General features: G+C 38.0%; 1 protein-coding gene across 5 annotated transcripts in view; it reads left to right on the top strand.

The window, feature by feature from the left end:
* SRPK2 (SRSF protein kinase 2) overlaps positions 1 to 15,736 on the top strand; it is a 157,099-nt gene that overhangs the window by 54,278 nt on the left and 87,085 nt on the right. The gene's annotated exons all lie outside the window — the stretch shown is intronic.

The raw sequence follows: 15,736 nt of genomic DNA, 5'->3' as shown, positions 1-15,736 counted from the left end.
TGCAGTAATGGTTCATGCCTGCAGGTAAGGACAAAATGACTCAGAAGTGTTTTTAAAGCAATTATTTTATCTGTCAATCAGATTATTACAATTTCAAGTAGCTGTTTCGTTTTAAAGAAATATTTCGAGGTACTAAATGCACATTAAGTTTTCTGACATCAAATAACCTCCTCGTGATTATTTTGTTGATTTTAAATGATTCAGCCCTGCTCACTTCTGTTTTGCTTGTGACTGAATTTTAAGAGAGATTTTTATTTCAGAACTGCCTAAATCCAGAGCAACATAATACCGTTTTTTCCCCCCCAAATTATTTAAAGTAATAATTTTGGCTGTAGGCAAAAGACCATCCGAATATTCTATTTTGCCATTTTAATATTGGATGTTGGCAAAAAAAAATTATTAATTTTAAGCACTCAAACTGTATGTTTAGCTGAAATGATTATCTAAAGTACATTTTGTTGAATGGCTTAGCATAGAAAGACATGATAATGTACTGAAAGCTATCTTAAGGAAGCAGGCTAAAAGACATCTTTCAAAATGAACGAGTGCTGTGTGGCATGCATGGTTTTAAAAAAATGAACAGTTTAATTTGATTTATAAGTATATTTGTATAAGATACGTAGAAGCAAACTGCATTGCCTTTCACCAGCTGTAGTATAACAAAATATCAGCAATGAGAGATACAGAAAATGGTGGGGGGGAATGGGTTGTTAAGTCACCTTTCCAAAATGGAGAAATATAGGAAGAGCTTTGAGAGCTATTTTATTTATTTATTTATTCAAAATTAAGAATAATGAAAGGAAGTGTTAATGTTTATTTGTTTACCTCTATCCTACCTCATGCCTAAAATTTTTAAATACAAGACTAATAAAATGGTGGTGATAACAGAGGGGATGATGGGGTGAAAATAGTACAGGAAACAGGTGTTAACTTGATTTTTGGAAGGGCTTTTGTTGGCATTGCTGTGGGGGAATTCGTTATATAATATAGATATTTATTTTATCAATATGAATTTTATGCAGCACCCTAAAACTGATCAGTCTGTTTTTGAACAAAACATGCTCATAGTTGAACTAATGGTAGTCCTAGACGAATATGTCCCTGGAAAGGATTATAACACATAATTAGAAAAGGATGCATTTGTCTGAGATCCATTTAAATGCCATTCATTAAAAAGTAAGATTTTATAACAGCATGATGCGTTATCTTGCAATAAAGATTAAAATGTGAATGTTGTATATGTACATAGATTTCTTTTGGGGATTTAAATATGTAGTACTGTTCACCTGGAGATTGATTTGACACATCAGCTACACAATTTCCATGGTCAGTTATAAATGAAAACAACTTTATATATTAGCTGAGATATTTTTTAAATAACCACATTCTTTTCACCTGTCTAAAAATAGACTGAATTTTTTTGCAAGCTGTTACGAAACAGTGCTGAATATCCTATTAGCTGCCAGTTCATTTCAAGGCCCTTTCAAAATTACTGTATAAGATGTTTTTAAGAAAAAAAATTATAGTACTGAGTGTCTGAACTGCAAAACTGTCCTCAGTCTACTGTATAGCGAAATTGCAGTGTGTGTTCATACGATACAGACATGAAAATATGCATGTTTTTGACAAACACAGAAAGAGAATTCATACTTGCATATTTCTTTATTATCAGTTTTTACCCTTGCTCCTAGTGGTTGGACTTTTTTGAGAAGCTTGTGTTCGCTGGGTGGAAATGCCGGGTGGAAGATCTGAAAGAGTCCATGGCTTGTTTCTTGTTTTCCACACTAGCAGAGGCTGCTAGACAGTGCTTGCATAGCAGGAGGGGAGGGGAGAGGAGGTGCGCTCTGCTTTTACAGAAACTGATGAAATGGGAATAGAGAAGGAATGAGAGGGAAGCCCATCACTTGTCTCTTTCTTTGGTTGGTCTTTGTTTTTACAAGCAAGTTCAGTGTTTGTAGGTTTTCCTGCTCACTTGGCAAGTTCAATGTTATCCTATCCTAGAGGAAAAAAATGATGAGAAGGAAGCTGGAATATAATGGGTGGCTTGGCTGTTATGGAAGCTCAACGTGTTAGGAATCTTGCAGCATTCTCTTAGGATAGTTGGTTGTTAAGTTTTTAAGAGGCTTTTAGGAGGCATTAGCAAGAAAGTGAGATGAGCCCTTTTGTTGAGGATCCTCTGAGATGTTAAAGACATTGCAGCCTTGAAAAGTAGATTAATACAAATCTGAAACATTTTTCATAGTGAGATTCATCCTTCCTTTCCCCTCACCTACCCTTAGAAAAACTGTAACTGCAGATGGGATAACTGTGTTTGGGTGTATTACAGGATATTTCATTAAGCAGACACAATCAGACAGCATCTTTAAGTCCTAAATTTCTGAGCAGTTAACGCTGCCCGGGTATGTGTTAGCAGCCTGTGACAAAGTCCTCCTTCCTTGTTGATAAGGTAACCTGGGTAACTATGGATGTGTGTGTGCACATGGATGGTTACAGTGGGTCAGGTAACCTGCTGTAACTTGTTACACTGAATTGATTTGTTTGGATGTCTGAGCTTTAAGTATACCATGGAAATGTTTTCCTCCAGTATGCTTACAATGTGACACACACCTGGTTTTTTTATCTAATAAGTAGTAATTTAACTACCATGTACCCCCATGTTCTTCATGTTTCAGTGGAGGCTGTGTGAAGTTACTTCTCCAAGCCTTGCAAATGTCATTAGAAAGCAAGTAGCAGCAGCCAGATGGAGGAGGATGGTCTTTCAAGAACCCTCCAAGAAAGAAAAAATACTTTCATTTCTATTATATGAGTTACGGAGTCTTCTCATGTACAGTATAGTCAACCCTTTGAGCTGTACATATTTTCTTTTTTGCCTTTTTAAGGGCTTTGTGGAACTCCTTGCAAGTTTCTGTTTTGTTTTGAGAAAAGTCAGTTCTTGCACCTGGATCACTTTCTACTCTTTAGACTATAAACCTAATGTATACAGTATTTTTCTTTTTCATACTTTAGGACAAAGTATTTTTTTTAGCTCTGATTTTGGATTCTAAATTTATGTCATCTTAGCAATGCAGTTTGACCACAGGGTATTTACTGGTAAAGGTTATTAGCAAGGCTGGTAAGTCTGAAGTATTTGACCTGCTCTTTTCCTCTCTTTCTGTAACAGCTGCATATACATGTTTCTTTAGAATGAATTTCTGCTTCAGTGTTTTTTTTTTTTAATTAATAACAACCATTCATGAGCAGTCTTAAAGTAGATAACTGGTGTGTGTATAATTCAATTTTCATGATTTTGAGGGGTTTTATAAATAGCAGTAAATGGAAGATACTCTCAAATGACAGTAGCACAGCAAAGTTTGTGTTACTCAACGTGTAGAAGTATTTGGGGTGGGGTGGTGCAGGCGAGGTTTAAGGACAACTGTTTTTGGGGGTTTTTTTGGTGGTTTTTTTTTTTTTTTTTTTTTTTTTAGCCGTGGGCTATGTATACCTGTATCTCTTTGTAATTTATCTTTGCAGAGCAAATTAATGTATTTCTCAATGCTTTTACGTGATTTCTTCATCATCAGGTCATCCCAAGAATGCAGTCAGGGATAAAGTAAAGAAGGAAGAAATCTAAAATAATGACAAGGAAGAAAAAAGATGGAGACTGAGTACTGTGCTTCCTTTTCTGAGAGACCTAATGTTAGTTGATAATAAGAGGCATTGTGAAACAGGTTGTGACACTGAAGGATTCCTTCAGGTTTAGGAACACGTGGGATTTTTTTTGTTCTAGTTTTTTGTGTGTGTGTTTTTCTTTTTTTAATTTAATATAATTGTGGATGCAGTACTTCTCCTAAGGCAGAAGTGTCACTTGTAATGAAGTACAGAAATAAAACACATGTTTAAAAGTATAAGAACCATCAGCTCACAACATTCAGTATGAGCTGACATTGCCATGTGTCAGTTAAATGTTTTGGAATAATTATTAGATAATAGGGCATTATAAGAGAATTCTATTGTTGTTTATGTAACTAACATTGAAACAAAAAATAATTACCAGAATAATGCAACTGTTTCATCAGTTCCACTAACTTTTAAACATGTATTTGAAATACCATCTTTTCTTTAGCTGTCTTCCCTCTTTAATTTTTTTTTTTTTTTTAACTTTAAAAGACATATTGCCCAACTTCCATTTCAGGGCAGTTCAAATTTATTTTTAGTAGTCGTACAAGTTTAATTTTTCAGTTTTATTTAAAATAATTTATGATAACAAGGAACAGTGTATATTTTTTCTGGGTGTTCTTCCCCCCCCCCCTCCCCCCCCAGTTGCACGCTAATACTTCTATTTGTTGTATTTTATCTGAGAGTAAATCATCCTGTCTTAATGTGGGCTCTTAAGCTATTTGTCCAGGGAGGCACTTCATTTCACCACTGAACTCTGCTCGGTGACAGTGTGCCTGTAGAGCTATCTTAGACTAGATACTTAATTTTGGATTACTAAAATTGGACCAAAACTAATCCTATGTTTTGTGTATTTTTCATATTAAAGGTTTTACAGGCTCATTGTTTTAGCATGCAAGGCTTTTAGGTGAATTATGAAAGGGATGTAGACACAAGGAATTCTGTGACTTGCCGTTGTCTTGTGTAGGGAAAAAAAAAAAAGGAAAATAGCATACGTTGAAGCAGCCACTTGTGGAGCAGCTTTTTCACTCGAGGTGATATTTTTAGGGGACACTGCACTCTTTTTTTTTTTTTTAGAGCTGATAGTGCCTGTATCAGTTCATCAGTAGGCTTTGAAAAGATTTAGGATTTGAAGTATATTTTATTTTTCAGTGATAGCCTTTGTTTATTTCTGTGTCTGGAATTTCTGCTATATGTAAGAAAATAATGTACGTTGATATTTAATCACGAATGAAATGTATCAGTATCCCCATTATTCAGATAATCTTCTGTGCACTACTTAATATTTTTCTTTGGTTTTTTTGTTTCTTTTTTATCTTTAAGAGCTTTTCATCATGCAGTTATTTGTGAGACTTATTACAGGGAGGTTTCTAATATACCTTCTGGAAACACAAATCTTGTTTTTTGGCACTTACTGTTGGAAGTAAAATGAGAGAACTTTGGGAAAGGGAGAGATTGAAGGTGCTGGGCAGTTATATGATATTTTCCTGTATAAGAACTGTCCACTGGAAACTAATTAAAGCAATCCGGTGATGATTAGACCACAGGTCTAATGGCTAAAAAACCTTGTATGTAAAAAATTTGAAAACTATGATTTGAACAATATACTTTCTCTTTCTAAGGTAAATATATGTATTCCAATTCCACTTCAGGGTGAGCGAAAAAGTAAGGGGTCATTTTAAGCAAAGCCTTTTGTGTTACAAATTCAGTCTGTTTCACGACTTGAAACTTTTTGCCTAATCACTGTCTTAATCATCACTTCACTAAAATGTCCACTCCAGGCCCCTAGACAGATGGTAAGGGAATGTTACCTGACAGATTGTGTAAAACAATGTGTACCTATGCCAGGTGACTGCATTTCTGTTGTCGCTGTGCTGTGTTACAGGATAAATTCATTTGTGGTTTTCTGCATCTTCACATTACATACTTACAAATGAATAATAAAATATTTAGATGTTCATATAATTCAGCAAATTTACTGTGAAGTGATATGTGTATTTTCATTGATCTGCAATTGATGTAGTTACCAAGAGACGCTAAGCAACAGGTTAAGGAAATGTATGCCAATTTAAGCATTCCGTTTTGTTGCATAGTTTGTGTATTATAAGCATATTACTAGGAAATTGTGGCATCTCTCAGCTTGTGAGTTGCAGTGAATCCTGCCACACAGTTCAGAGGATATCCATCAGTCTTTCTGTTTGATTGAAAAATACCTCTTCTGTCCAAAGGATGTTGTGACTAGAAGGTCTTTTACTAGTTCTGTTTTTAGGAATTTTACACTCCTGAGCCAGTATCTGCCCCAGGTGCTTCTGTATTTTCTTCAAGACTCACCCTTAGGCTTGGGTAAACACTCTGACAAAATCCAAACAGTCACTGTTACCTTAAAAACAAATATGGAAGTCATCTCATCTAGGATGCCTAACAAGCTCATACTGCTGATTGTGACTAGATGGATAGTGGATTGCTGTTTCCCTTTCTTTTGCTTCACTTTTTTTCCTCTCTTTTTATTCTTTAAAGCTCCAATTACAAAACAAACGTGTGCAGCTCCAAGCTCTGCCCGTTATATGTGCTGCAAATGAAGGAGTGCCAGTTCTTTACTGAGTTTGTCTACACAGCTTTCCTCGTCTGTTTATAGCTTTAGGTCATTCAGGCTGGTTGATTGCTTCTCTTCCATGACTGGACAACGTTCGAGACTAGAACCACATCCCACGTAGATGTTCTGTTTGTATGAAATTTTGGCTGTTGTGTTTAATAGGATGTTCAGAAGGCACTTTAAATAACCTCTCTGTATTGATAAATGTGTCCTAATTCTAACTTTATCTTGTTGTCTTCGAAAACAACAAATTACTGTGAATTGGTGATACCCTCATTTACTAAAAGATCATGTTTTCTTCTCTTGAATGCTTGTGAAACATCTGTATTTTAATGTTGGACTGGTTAATCTTGGAAGATGTTTTTTCCAAAACCTGGAGCAGCGTAATTCCATGGAAGGGAGGAGAGTTTCTTAAAGCTAATTCTTATTTGGCAAAACATCATTGGAGTAACATGAAACATTTTAAGAATTCAGTGCTTTGTTTTCATGAAGCAACTTCCTATGCCCCAAATCTACTGGGATGTTTACAGCCTTCCTAAGAAGGCAAGGACTTGTCCTCACTTCTGTTGCTCGGTACTACTGTGCATGAGGATAGAGTAGTGTATATCTTTTCTGGGGGGCAAAGAAGGCCATATTAGTACAGAAACTTAAACTACATGTTTGTTCTGTGTTGTCAAAGCTTAAATATTAGCAGTAGTTCTGGCAGAAACTGGGAGAATTGTTTTTGTCATTAATACTACTATAAAGAGACAGTATTATTTTCTTTTGTAACCACTGTATCAGAATACGCAGCAGTGATTTTTTTTTTTTGTGGAGGCAGAAAAGGGGCCTGAAATTCCTATGGGTTTCAGTGGACGGCTGTTTAGTTATTCTGTATCCAGCATCAGGACCTGCAGGTTCTCCTTGTCTGTCATCTTCAGCTGCTATGGCCACTGTCCACAGAAGCATTCAGTTCCTGCCATGCCCACATGCCAAAGAGACTTACCAACCTCTGTTTATTCCATGTCATGAGCTGGAATGGAAGATGTTTGGAACTAGCTCTGTTCTTCATAAATCCTTCTATATGAAGGATTACCTTACCCATAGGGGACCACGCGTGGTGATTTCCTCAGTTGTGCTTTGTCATCCCCAGTATGACAGCATAAGGCCTTTCTGACTGCTCCTATTGCGTATGTGACAAGAATCAGAATTTCTACTGCTGCTTGGTGTCTTAGCTATGAGAGGTGTCTGCTTCCAAGAAGACTGTAATACGGCTTTGGACCAGGACTTCCTTAAGAGATATGAAAAAGATGATCAACCACGGTGATTCTGAAGTACATTTTTATCAATTAAAATGTTTCATTTTAATGTAATATAAATAAGAGTACAAACAGTCTTTTTATGCTTAGTTTGAAGTCTCACTTGGCTCCTTCCCAGGTAATTAATGTTTCAGATTATTAGTCTAGAAAGCCAAATAAAAAAAGATACAGCCTTCCTCAGAATGCTTGTTTCACAACAGAAGTGAAAGAATGCAGAACTTGCAAAGAAATTATCGGTGATCAAGGAAAAAAGTCTTCCCCTTTCTCACAAGTACTCTTGATATCTGTGGGTGGATTACCGAGACAACGAATTACTGAGACGTAGACCCTATTCCTTAGGCACCCCGACTGTAGTATGCTGCCAGAGAATGCATGTTTTTTTGTGCAGACCACTAGTATTTAAAGGTGCTGTTGCTCTTCATGGAAATCTGTTTACAAGTTTCTCCAAGGCAAACTTATTTAATATGTTCCTGTAATTTAATTTGCATCTACTTTGTTTCATCTGTATTATTGCTTTATTTGTGTTACAATTCCGTTATAATGGTGCACAGTTGAGTCCTGACTTGAAAAGAAAACACATAAGAAAGATTCCGTCAAGATTCCTTTCAAACGTGTTTAGCACATAGGAATTTCAAGGGCTATTAAAAGAACTAGAGGACATCCAACTGAAGTAGAATGGTGCCTGAGAACGCTAATGCATGTTTTTACTATCATTTAAATACTCAGCGGTTTACAAAATGCCTTAGCAAAACTGCGTGGAGTTCTAGTAGATGCCAGGACAGCTTAAGCAGGTATAGACTACCCCGAACTCGAATCTAACGTGGATTTATATACTTCACCTTCAAAGTGTTACTGATAGCTTTGCTAAGAAACTTGCTAAAGGTGTGTGTCCTTTTAGCCATGCCAGTTGTTAGGGGTAGCCAAATGCTGGAGGGCTTTGGGTCCCAGGGGCATACCTCCTGTCCCAGCTAAATAGTTCAGTGCAAGACTGCTGCAGTTCTATGTCCCCAGGGCCAGCCAGTAATGAGACTGGGTGCTTATTCCCAATAGGTGTGCATGCATGCACACACGGTCACATACAGAAAATGCGCACGCAGATGGCCACATAGATCAACAGAGACTCAAACCAGTGCTTTTATTGGCACCCACATAAACATACACAGAGCACTCAAGCAAGAACTGCACAGACAGCCCAGTCCTGTTCCTTCTTTCCAGCTCTTCAGGATGGAAGTCCGCTAGTGGAATTTTCACAGAAACTCACGCAAATGCTATATGGGTCCCTCTAGGAGCCAGTTTTAAGTGGTCTGTGTAGTTGCTGAAGCCTTGACCTGTTGGTGTCTCCCAGTTGTTGGCACCTAGACCCATGAGCCCCTGAGGTTTGTGTTCTCACTGCAGTTGCTGGTACTTAGACCTCTTATCTACTTGCTGGCCAGTCTGGCTTGCAGTTGGCTTGAGTTCACATATACACACTTAGACTAGAAAGTGCATCCACAAAGACGACAGAAATAGGGTTTAATGACAGTATAGGATAGACTGTTGTGATCAATGGTAGGGCTCAGTCAGACAAGTGCACTGACCAGCCACCCATTTGCACTGGACCTGCCCTATTTAGCCTTTTTCCCTACCCTTTTCCCGTACTTGTTTCTCCCTTATCCGCCTTTATCCCTGTCTTTCTCCGCCTCTAATGCCTTCCCCTAAACATTTCATAGTGTCTTTGCATATTCTCACAGTCCAACAGTAAGTTTTACACAATCCCAAAATGTTCTTCCTTCCTGCATCCCATGATAAGTCCTGTACCCCGTAAGGAAATAACCTTTAGTTTTCAAGGTGTTTCTGGGGAGAGAGTTTCCTCCTTGACTCATCTTGGTGGGTTTCACACTGGGGGAATATGGTCTAGTTGATGGTCTTGGGAATAGCTGATTCAGGTGCTCCATTTTCACAGATTAGGTTGTTAGGGTTTCTCTATCTATTGTTTTTCTGCTGATCCTTGCTGGATCTATTATGATTAGCCTTTAATCAGATAACCTAACACTGGTCTCCTGGGGGCCTAGTAGCACCTGTCAAAACTGGATCTAGTTCTGTTTGGATTTTTGGCCATCTGACATGGGCATCCAAAAGATTGAGATCAGCTAAGGATACAAAATGCACAATTCCTTTGCTGCTACTTCAGTCTCATGGAAATTTAATATTGCAAAGTTTTGTCTACTACTTCACTCCTGTTCGGTTTGTAGATCTATATTTCTGGAAAGGAAAAGTGAGGTATCTTACAATGTGTTAAATATATACTCTATGCTTCGGACTTACACCTGCTAGAGATGTTACGTTCATACGTCTAATGAAGGCAAAGCTCAGCGATGACCGCAAGTGAGTAGTGCTACTTACTCTGCTGAACTTGTTCTCTGTGCTTGTTGCAAAACCCATTTGAGGTAAGATAGGCACAGGGATGTAAGGAGTTCTGGAGCATAAATCAACTCAGTCTAGACATCCTGCCTCTATGCATTCTGGTCCAGAAAAGAGCTGTCTGATGATAGCAATCAAAAAGTGTTTCTTGGGCCGGTTTAAAAAAGGCAAAAACCAATAATATATCCTTCTTTAGAAGGAGAGTAATGTCTCCAAGGTGGACAGGAAGGCCAGTTATTAATTTGACCTGCAAGCATCAAGAGATTGCTTAATTCCTTTGCAAGGTAGTTGAGCAGGCAAAAACCACAGACCCACAATGTGTATCAGCCAATATTTGGCTATCTGACATCTGTATTCAGAAAACCTGGCTTGTATTATTTCTACTATAAGAGCCCAAGAGCTAGCTAATAGTTGAGGCTTTGCCAAGCTGCTTCTCGCAGGAAGAGAAATAGACTATGTGATTTGAGGGTTGTGAGATTTTTTTGTGTGTGTATGTGCAGTCCTGTTTATTTACAAAGCATGTAAACAGAGCTCTCTTTGCTTGAGCAGGGTAGAAACAAAGTGCAACAAGCAGCTAGTTTGCTGATGTTTTCAAGTCTGCCTGTCTAGCGAGTACTGTACTAAAAAAAAAAAAGCCATAAAACTCCAAAAAACAACACCCAAAAAGCCCCACACAACTCTCTCTCATGAGATCACAGGCACAGCATTTTTTGCTGGTTTTTTTTCTGCTTAAAACACAGCGGTATATATAACTGCAACAGTTCCCCCAGCTACTTTAATTTCATAATTGTTAGTTATTCCTTAATTCTTCACACACTTTACAGTCTGACTGGATTTGATGTGTAAGGGCTTTGGACAGTGGTTTTTTTCTTTCTTTCTTTTTTCTTTTTTTTTTTTTCTTTTTTTCAGCTGTTGTGTAAAGGACCTAATGTTCCTTTTTCACTTAGACTAACAGGAGGGTATTCAGCCCAACCATCAGCCTTGACTGCAGCCAAATACAATCTCTAGAGAGCAGCTTGATCACAGTCGTCATTTTTTTTGGATAACAATGCCATACCTAAAATATAACTTTAAAAAAAAGTCTTTATGCATGCTGTAATACCTTTGTTCACTTTCTGGGCTCTACAGTTTGTTCCCAGGTCACGTTGCATGGCATCTGAAGACTCCTGCCCTTTACTGCAAATAGGTCTAGTCGGGCCTTTCCCATGGACAGGTGTGAGCTGCTTTAGGATCTGTCTTCCCAGGCTTCTGCCAGGTCTTCACTGGATTTCTCTAGCGCAAGACTGTTTAGATTTAGTCCATCTTGTTGTTTGTTTGTTTTTTTTCCTTCTAAAGGATTGCTTTTCTTCTCTAGAAAGCCTGACTCTAGGTTATTGCATGATGCTTCATCACCCTGCTCCATTGGTCTAAGCCTGTATGAGTCAGCTGGAGCTGACATACATGTTGTCTGTCTTGACTCCTGAAAGCTTCTGAGATTCATGGCTTCCTGGCTCTCTAAAATTCTTCTAAGACCTCGTTGTTTTGTTCACAGCTAGCAGTTCATGTGTGTACTGTTGCCCACAAGAAGTAATCTGAGATTCAATTGCATTGGAGTTTTATATGCAAATAATAACAGAAGGTTTATCCCAGAGCTTTCCCTTTACCCCCCACGCCAGTGCTCATTCTTGTTGTCCCTCTTTGTGTTTAGGTACCATCTGCTCACAGTCCTCTGTCATCTGTTTGCTTTGTTATCCCCTGCCTTTGATTTCGTGCTGGTTATTTGAAAATTTATTTTAAAGTACTGATGCATTGAAAGAGATGCAGATTATGTGAAGTGAAAGTTAGAGACGTGAAAATATGGTAGTACTTGCTTCTGCATGTATATATATGTTTGAAGGTTTTATAATTCAGTTATCAGCTTGTAGTGGCTAGAGTTCACAAGAGAAATAATAGGATTTATTGTGATGTAGCAAAAAAATGGTCCAAGTATACACTGAAGAACAAAAATGTTAGAGGCTTAAGATACATTTAACATTGATTAAACAATAGCAGTGTCTGTTGTTTATCTTGACTTTAGCAGGACTTTTGGCACTGTCTGCCACAACAGCTTGATTGACAAACTGAGGAAATCTGGGCTAGATCGGTAGACAGTGAAGTGGATTGAAATCTGGCTGAACTGTTGGGCTTAAAGGGCTGTGGTCAGTGGCAGAAAGTCCAGCTGGAGGCCAGTCACTGGTGGTGTACTCCAGCAGTCATCCTTTACTGGGGCCAATATTGTTTAATATCTCCATTAATGACTTGGCTGATGGGACAGAGTGCACCCTCAGCAAGTTTGTGCATGATACAAACTAGGAGGAGTGATTAATGCACCCGAGGGTTGTGCTGCTGTGCAGAGGGACCTTGACAGGCTGGAGAAATGGCCTGACACAAACCTCCTGAAGTTCAACAGAGGGAAATGCCAAGTCCTGGACCTGGGGGGGAATAACCCCATGTACCAGTGCAGGCTGGGTGCCAACCAGCTAGGAAGCAGCTTTGCAGGAAGGGACCTGGTAGACAGTGCATTGAACATGAGCCAGCAAAGTGTGAAGCAGAGCGTTGCCAGCAAGTCGGGGAGGTGATCCTTCCCCTCTGCTAAGCTGTGGTGAGACACACTGGAGCACTGGCTCCCCAGTACAAGAGAGCTCTAGAGGGACATACTGGAGCGGGTCCACTGAAGGGCCACAAAGATGAAGGGCTTGGAGCCCGTATCATACAAGGAAGAGTCTGGGCGAGTTGGGGTTGTTCAGCCTGCAGAGAAGATTCAGGGAGATCTCACCAGTGTGCATAAATAAATACCTGATGGGCGGGTGTAAAGAAGACAGACTTCTCAGTGGTGCCCAGGGACCAGAGAAGAGGCAGAAGGCACAAACTGAAATACAGTAAACTCCATTCAGATGTAAGAAAACTTTTTATTGTGAGGGTAGTTGAATGCTGGCACAGGTAGTTGAATGCTGGCACAGGTTGCCAAAAGGGGTTGTGGAATCTCCATCTTTGGAGATACTCAAAACCAAACTGGACGTGACCCTGAGCCACCTGCTCAAGCTGACCCTGCTTTGAACAGTCAGGTGGGACTGGGTGACCTCCAGAGGTACCTTCCAGCCTCAACTGTTCTGTGACTGTGTGGAAACAGAGTGTTTGGACAAAGCTTGTGTTCTGAAATTCAGCTAAAACTGTACCAGGAAAGACACATACTAGAGTTCTTAAAAGCTATTACTTTTTTTTTTAAATCCTTCTTACATCAGGAATTTGTTTTTCTGACTTCTATACTTAAACTAATCCTAAGACTAGTTGCTTTTTTAGTTGGTCATCATCTTTTTCTGTTGAAAGCACCTTTTTCAGTAGTCAAGTAATTCACATGAGACCACATAGCTTTTCTTTGATATTGTTCTATATATTCTTGGTTTTTTGCCATAAAGTCAAACCCTGTAAAAAAAGCCTGTCCAAAAGACATCTGTCTGGTCCAGTTCTATCTCTCTGGCTATTTTTTTTCCCCTTCTACAGTAACTGGGGCTTCACTAGCTTTACAGTAGTAATTCTTTGTCTTTTTCTTCTAGCTGTTTCTAGAATTCATGTTGGTATTTGGTGTTCAGCTGTTTTGCATCTAGGGAAGGGACTGAGTCTCAAATCTATAGGCAGATGTTTTACAGTGGACTTAAGACAAAGGTAGTCAATAAGGGAGGTATTTGATTGTTGTTCATCATCTGTTCTGGATATTTCATATACTATTCCTGCATCTTAATTTCTGATGCTCTGAGTTACTCATAGTTAATTATGCTTTTCACCTATTACACATTCAGCAGATTCTAAAATAAGATTTGGGTTGGGAGGGGGGTTGTTTACTTACTTATTTATGTAAATTTATAGCCTTAATTGTGATGGAGAAAGCTTTCTACCGAATTATATTAATGATGTGATAATTTAACTCCTTCAACACATGTGACTAAAATACTTGCCATATGCCAGGTAATACAGAAACTTTCCCTGTGCTTGGGAAAACTCATCTTTATTCACTGGTAACAAAACCATCACTTTAGTTTCTGTGGAAGCTGCTGTGAGGTAATAACTGGGCAAACTGGAACAATTTCTTCATAATTGAACACCTAGAAAGTTATTTTTACCTGTGACTTGTATCTTTTAACTTGGTACCAGCCCATTCTAGGTAATAGAATACAAACTGCAGATACTCAAAATTACAGAAAAAATGGGACACTTGGCTCACTGAGTACCTCATTGGTAGGAGTTTGGCAATGAAGCTTTTTATAAAAGCAAAGGAAGATATGGAATAAATATTTAAAGTGTTCTATCTTTAAATGAAATGAGAACTTTTAATGTAAATAGAGATGGACAAAAACTAATTCTGAGTGTAATGCAGTTAACTGTCAGCATGGATATTGGTGCACAAGGATTTACTTGTCAAATACATTGCACTGCATTTTTGTTAGAATAGGCACATTATAATTATTAGTGGGCTACAGCTATTTTTATACAAATATAAACCTCAGTGATTTATATTGTGCATACTGCAAGCATTTGGTACTATCAACCGGAATGTTGTCTCCTTCCTTTTTAGCCCCACCTGCATGTATTTTGTGTCCCCTGTTGCTTTGTTTCTTGCCTTGATTGGATTGGAGGATCACAGGCTACAGTACATCAACTTATGTTGTAGCTTTTCAAGTAGTGCTGGTAGCCTGCTGTATGACCTAGATACTGAAGAATCAGTAGGCAATCAAGAAAGAAAATAATTCTTCCTAAGTAAAAGTGATTTTTTTGGAAGTGGGATTATGTGGAATTCTTGGAGAAAGGTGTTGACAGGATTTTCATATTCAGTTTGTCTGCAGACTTCAGTCACAGACTGCTTTGGAGGATTATGAAAAGTATTTCTTATTTTGACTAATAAAATTTATATAGTTTAAAAATAGTGTTGAGATGATAAACTAAGATTTGTGTTCTGTAGCGTGCTTTTGTGCTTTTTTTAAAGTTTTTTTTTAAAGCCATATGTAAATGGATCACGGTGAGTGGTTTAGTTGATTAGAGGAGGGAAGGTATTGATATATCTAATTTTAAATATTTTTTTTTCCAAGTAATCTAGTCCTTTTTTTAATCAAGTCTTCCTGAGTTGGAAATCAAAGTTTTGTAATTTAAACATTGAAAGTCTTAAAGTTTCTTTCTAGTTATTTTTTTGGCATGTTTGTTACTGTTGTTAGCATTCAATCCTGTAATTTCATAGTAGTGCAAAAGTCTGCTTTCAATTACAATGTTATTTCACTGCATAGAAATTGCTAGAACTTCAGTGAAATACAGACCAGCTTCCTTGTGCCAGATTGGAGGATTTAAATTGCTGTTGTGTAGAGGTGTGGGTGATATAGACACAGTATCAGTGGAGGTGATTTGTTTGGAGTGAATCACTAACTGGATAGGAAGGTGAAAACTTGAGAGTTTGGAAGTCAGCTTTTATTTTGTGTGCTGATTTGACTTCAAAATGCAGATCTTAAGTGGCAATTACTAGAAATTGTGAAATGCACTATTTATGTTAAACTTAAGGGGCAAAAAATGTTATGAAATACAGGGAAGAGAGAGTAATATTTATACTATTGTAATAAATATATCCTTTGTCAGTATCTTTTTTCTTAGTTTTATGGGCTTCATGCTAGTTGTTTGGCAAATATGTCTAGATATTGCTAATTGCTGTTCCAGTGTTGCTGACATGACTAGTTTAATTTTTCCAAAATCTGTTGAATACACTGTTTTGCTTAAGTCGTATTGTGCATTGCTT

This window comes from Mycteria americana, chromosome 1 (assembly GCF_035582795.1).
Source record: "Mycteria americana isolate JAX WOST 10 ecotype Jacksonville Zoo and Gardens chromosome 1, USCA_MyAme_1.0, whole genome shotgun sequence".
In the NCBI taxonomy this organism is placed as follows: Eukaryota; Metazoa; Chordata; class Aves; order Ciconiiformes; family Ciconiidae; genus Mycteria; species Mycteria americana.
The sequence above is the reverse complement of the archived record's forward strand: the minus strand, read 5'-3'. Positions and strand labels throughout refer to the sequence as shown.